Source organism: Schistocerca piceifrons, chromosome 7 (assembly GCF_021461385.2).
Source record: "Schistocerca piceifrons isolate TAMUIC-IGC-003096 chromosome 7, iqSchPice1.1, whole genome shotgun sequence".
Taxonomy (NCBI): Eukaryota; Metazoa; Arthropoda; class Insecta; order Orthoptera; family Acrididae; genus Schistocerca; species Schistocerca piceifrons.
The window spans coordinates 558,206,537-558,212,906 of NC_060144.1; positions in this window are offsets into that span (position 1 = coordinate 558,206,537).

The window sequence follows — 6,370 nt, forward strand, 5'->3', positions numbered from 1 at the left end:
GCTCTCCAGTTGTGGGTACCATTATTCATTTCTTTGTATATTAACTATATGTTGCTGCTTGTACTCGGTGTAATCTACAGATTACAATGTATCAGTTTTGCATCGTACATGATTCTAGCGACTTAAAATGTCAATCCTTTGAAAGCTTAACTTAGGTTAATACTTCACATATACGGACATTCTGGTCTGAATGAGGGATTTAAAGAAAACCCTTGCTACTTGGTAAAAAGGAGATTTGCCACAACTTAAAACTAAAGCAGCAGGTGGCACTTTGGCACATCCCTTACTCAATTCAACGACTGCAGCCCTCTATTGCTCAAGAAACTTAAAACTACCTTAAAACTAAGGCAAATCTTATTTTTTCAAATACGTAGAGTACCTTCTTCATCACTTCATATCTTTCAAGCTCCATCATTACTTTGTGTCCACTTCACTCAAATGATTACGTCACCTGCAGAGTACATGTACATGCTGTTGACTCACATACTTTCTAAACAGATCACACTTTTGTTTCAAGTTGCAGCTTAACATAATAAATGATATTTTTTAATGTTTTTCATGGTACTTCTTTAGGTCTACATGGTGGTAAAGTCCTTTTATTCGTCCACTAACTGGATCTGCCAACACGTAACAACCAATATGTGGCTTCCTGACTATAACAAACGGTCCTTCGTATAGGTGTTGCCACTTACGATTTTTTACTTAAGATGAGTGATGGTCGGGTACACACAGGAACAATAATTTTGTTGGTGTTCTTAGCGTCTAGAACAAATCTTTCCGTCCTGTTTAAATATAGACAATAATGGGCTCGAATATGGAGAGTCAGAGGGCTAAATTATTTTCCAGTTTAACATTTTGCGGATTTCCTGTCATACTGCTTCCTTGCGGGATTGCGGAACTGCATAGGTGGTTTTACAGTAGGTACTGTGGGGCTTAACCTTCATGTCGAATACATAGTTGGCTATGATTCCCGGTTTCTTAGAAAACAGATTGATAAATTGTGTCAACAGGTCGTATAGTTCCTTTCTTTGTCGGTCACCTAATCCTTCAGATTCATTAGCCTTCGTCAGTAATTCTTCATGTGTCGGTAATAAGTCAAAGTCTTCGTTCGCATCTCCTGACTCGTCTAAATAATTGAAATATTGTTGCCGACATGTGAGCTTGCGGAGCTTCACTTTATGTTATTGGCTGGACAACTTAACTTTGGTCCTCATAAGTCGAATCACTATACTCTTATCACTGCATCTGAGAGTACATGTACCTTCATACAAATCTATGATGGCACGATTCTTACGTAGAAACTAGAAGGCAAGGTACTGATAGATTTTTAACAACTAGAAAAGTACATGGTACGGTGTCTGATGCAAATCTCACTGGTACATGAATTTGTAGCGTCACCTTTTGAACTAGAGAGCCTACAGCTCCGGATACGGTACACCCTTGTACTGGCAATGACAGAACTTTTGCTACAGAACACACTTTCTTATGTACACATAAAGACAAAACATTGATATTGGCACCAGTATCTATTATAGCGACAAGTGGTACATCATGAATATGAATCATATTGGATGCCTGAACCTGGTTTTCCCATAAATCCTCACCATTCAAAACGTCATTCTCCTTTAGCAAGTCATCTCGTAAGTCACAGTCATTGTCATATCGTATAAGGTTGATTTGCCCTCTAATGAAATCGCCCCCAACATGTTCCGCAGCTTCCCCAAGGAGGCAAGAAAAAGAAGCTGCTTTTAGTTTTCCGCATGTTCATTAGATTCAATTTCGCTCACAATTACTTTTGAAGTACCGGGCGGTACGCTCGGTACGAAGTTTGCTTCCGTATTCCACCTAAGTTGCGAGCTATTTGCCGGAATTTCAACCGATATGATGTGTGTTGGCTGGTTTTCTTGGGCATAATAGATGCGAGAATTTTGAGGTTCATGATTTTGAACTTGATTGCTAGCAAAAGGTGGAGGACTATTCCTAAAGTTTGGAGCGTACCGTTGTTTGTATTGCTTGGAAAGATCTGGAGCATTTCTCCCTTGAGAACAGTGCTGGAATCTAGGCTGGATACCATACTGCTGTTGACTGTTGGTGTTAATCCAACGTCCTTTTCCATTGAAATTATTATTATTTTGGCGATCGTTATTGTAGTGATAGCGATCATTGTAATTAACTGGTGAATTACCGTATTGCTGTTGTGTTGTCTGGTATATGGGGCGGCACCTGTTTTGATCCTGGAATTTATGTTTCTGCTTCCCATTACGGCGATAGTAGTTGTTATTATCGCACGGAACGTCGTGTCCTTTACTGTTGTTGGGTTGGTATGACATACCTGAGTCTGCGCCTACACCGTGCGGCTGTGTAGTGTGCAGGCCAAGATTACAATTACTCCGCGCACTAGCACGCACGTCTTCTTGAATCATGTCAAGGTTGTCAAGTACTGACAGAAAAGCCTCCGTGTAGTCGTCACTGACATTTACTAACTTCTCCCTGATTGATACCGGTAGCTTTGACTTAAGGATCATAATTACGTCCTTCGTGGAAATGGGCGTGTCCCAATATTGTATTTTTCGCAGGTATTTCTCAAAGTACCTACGGAGACCAGCACTTCTCGTATTAAACGGTTCAGCATTATATACTTCCTTTCTAAGGCGTTGTTGTGTGCCTGAACTCCAGAATTTGTTCAGAAATTGCTTTTCGAAGTCAGCGTAATTATTACATCTGTCAATTACTTCTGTTCCGCAGACAGAACCCTCTCCTTGAATGTAACCTACTATAAAGCGCATACGTTGCTTGTCATCCCAGCTCTCAGGAAAAACACCACTAAATGACTTCAGAAAAACCATTGGGTGGATGTTGCGTTTCTCTGGCAGAAAAGGCTGGAATACGCGGTGCTTGAGAACGCTTTCTTCTTTCATGAGCTCGACAAGAGTTACTTGATCATTCTGGTTGCTTACTAACGAACTCTTACTGCTGTGACCATGTACAAGTGGAGAGAATTTTACACGAGACATTGGATTATTACTATATTCATGTTCTGAAGAAAGCAAGTGTGAATACTCACTTCTATTGTCATTAGGAAAATCATTGACTTGTTGTTTCAACTGCTCGATTTCCTCAGTGAGGTGTCGTTTCCACTCGGGAAGATCTCGGTGAAAAACTCCACGAATCTCTCCTAGTTCAGTGAGAATCGTATCTCCTGATGTACCTGGAGCAGCTAAAACTTCAACTGTGGCTGACTTAACGGCTTCTTTTAAGTCGTGTTGAACCTTGTTTTCTATGTACTGTTCCTTAGTCTCGACCCAATCTACAAATTCTTTTCCTATCGTGGAACGTACGTTGGCTGCAGCATCATTCACCCTCCTTTCAATGTTAATGTCGGATAGCGCCTGTGTCAGGTCATTGACCTGGCCTTGCAGAGTGACGACATGGTCTGCAAGCTTGTTTACTTTAGCTCCGACCTCAACGGACTTCTTTGAAACTTCCGTTGTAACTGCCTGGCAACTTTCGATTTGTACCTTAATGTCTTTGTGCACGTTACCTACTGTGTCTCACATGCATCTGCCTTCTGCAGAATACCTTCTATCCTTTCATTAACTTTAGTACTTAATTCCGAGATATATTCCACCGTGACTGTCCTTATTCTTGCCTCTAAGTTGGCATCAATATTATCTAACCTATTTTTCACTGTACCAATGGTGGTATTTAGGTCAAACCATTTTCTTTCTGTCTCCCGTTCCTTTTCCCTTTCTTTTTGTTCCCTTTCTTGTCTATCTCGTTGTTTTTCTAAATTATAAGCTTCCCTTTCCCTTTTCTCCTGTTCTCTTTCTTGAAAAAAAAATTCTCATCATTTCAACCATCGAATTTTCTCCCGCTTGCTGTGACGACGATTGCTCTGACGATACGTCACGCACACCATCATCGTCTGCCGTTCTCTCCATTCGCGAATCGGGTTTGCCTGTTCCCGTTCGCGAACGTAGTGGGTATGACTTGACAACTGTGTCATCACCGTCATCCACACTGTTTGTCGGTTTTCCTTTGTCATCTGCCATGTTTATTTTCAAGTTTGTGACGGAACTGCTCAAAGAAATATTTCGCGGCACGCCGATCGTCAACTCTCAGATGCGCGCGCTGATAGTCAAACGTCACACCGCCGTAGCTGACAATTGCAGAGCTATGCCGGGTAGAAGACAAGATGGCACCTAACTTTGAAAATAAGTGACAAACACCTACTGGACACTTAATCCTGCTATTATGGCATTCATCTTGTGTTCCTAACCGTAGCAACAATGAAGATGCTAATAATGCTAACAAACTTTGCAAGAAGAGATGATCAGAAATGAATTCTAACTACTTAAATAAGCAACTCTGCAAGGAAATAACAGCGATAGGATAAAATGAAGCAGTAAAGAAAGAAATTCCGGAAATCAGTTTTTTTTATACAAGACGCGAGATTTTATGCGTAATGAAAACCGTACATACCTCAGTCGTTTTGCGCACTGCTGTTATTTTTCTAATTTTTTTTTTTTTTTTTACTTCCACGGTTTTGTTCAGTACTTCCTTTACGGCTTCCCGATGTCCACCGGATGATGTCATGAAACAATAACAGAATAGATTAAAAACTTTTTATCAGGTCCCTGTTCGGGTGCCACATCTAGTATGATAAAAAAATTATTATTATTAGGTTAAATATATTTCAAATCTTTCAATTTAAATCTGTGTTTCATACTAGAATGTCGTGTTCCCAGTTTGGCACAGCTTTGACACAAGAGACACGAAAGCGGTCGAAGACGTCCGTCTTCTGGTCGGCTCCTGATCGTTGTCAGAAGGAGGCTAGTTTCTGATCACGCAAAGACTTCTATTATTTGGAAAAGAACAACCCGGATTTCTTTACGTAATCAGTATGAATTTTGTAATTACCTAAGGGACCTTTAACAATGAACAGTAAAATAAATTGCATTTGCAAATGAAATCATTAATAACTGGGGCAGCTATGAGTTGTATAGAAGACAAGGAGCTGCCTTCTGTCTACGACCAGGATGCCGCAGTATTCTCTGCTGTAGGAAAGGCTGTTTGACATTTATAAAAATAATATGGCATGTAGGTTAAAAAAGTATAAAGGAAAAGAACAGAATAAGAAATCTGGTAAACACTAAATATATTCAAACAATTCTCACTAGCAAATTAGGGCTTATTTATAAGCAATATAACTCACATAAGTACTTTTCTAACTGTAGGTGCGATCAGATTTCAGCCTGTCCTGTGCTAGCTCCTATGTTCACGTTTTTGTCACAAATTACAGTCATTACTTTTCTCCTTCGTTAAAGACAATTCTTGCACTGTTCAACACCTTCAATAACAATAACTTGCCGATTTACAGTTTCTAACATAAATTACTTGAATGTTATTAATTAATAATGTTGTCTGCACGCTGGCAAGACCGCTCACTTTTTTAGCTTACAGTCGACCTTCTCTACGTATCCACATTACAAGCAGAAGTACATTAAAAATCTGAAGCTCTACAAAAGTTTTCTACTGTCATCTTTTATTAAGATCGAAGCGGAACGTCAGTTCAGCTTCTGTTAAAATGTTTCTTTGACTACGCAATCGATGTATTAGCGTCCGCGCTAGATGCGCATCTTTACAGTTACGTAAATTATATAAAACAAATGTCTTTCAAAGAATAGGTCTCATTTCATAAGTTGATCATTTAACATACAGATAGGTGAATGTCTTTACAAGGGTACTCACAGCTTTCATACTACGGAAATCCCAATAGTATTACAGGGTCTTTGTTTGTATTTGCCCAGAAGTCGTGAAATTTTGGCCTAGAGCGGACCGCGTGTACCTAATGGAAATTTGGGTAAAGCAATCGTCACCGAAGGCTAATCTGTCGGTAAAGAGGGAGGAAAGGGTTACATCTAAATGAAAGGAAAAATGCAAATGATATTGGTGAAAATTAATTATGAAAAAGGGTAAAGTTAATAAAGAAAGTAAATGTGCGGTCGTTACGTTACAATTAACTAGCGGTAATTACATACTTGAGATTTGGGGGAAATTACGGTCGCCAGTCCTATGGACAATTACTATAGTAACTGAAAAAGAAAGATTCTGAACAATTAAGAATAGTAAAATTTAGTACGTACCAAGCTGAGCTGCAGTCACAGGTAAGCTAAAATATGGTAACAGAACTCGCACTCTTAATTTGTGCTTGTGTAATCTAAATATTGTAGCCAGCTATGAATACTTTAACTGAACTTTGAAATTAACACAGTGAAATTGAATGATATTACTTTAATGCTGGCGTTTGAATTTCAACAACACTCAGGTTCATTCCGGAAAAGGAAGGAACCTTGCTTGGTAATTCAAT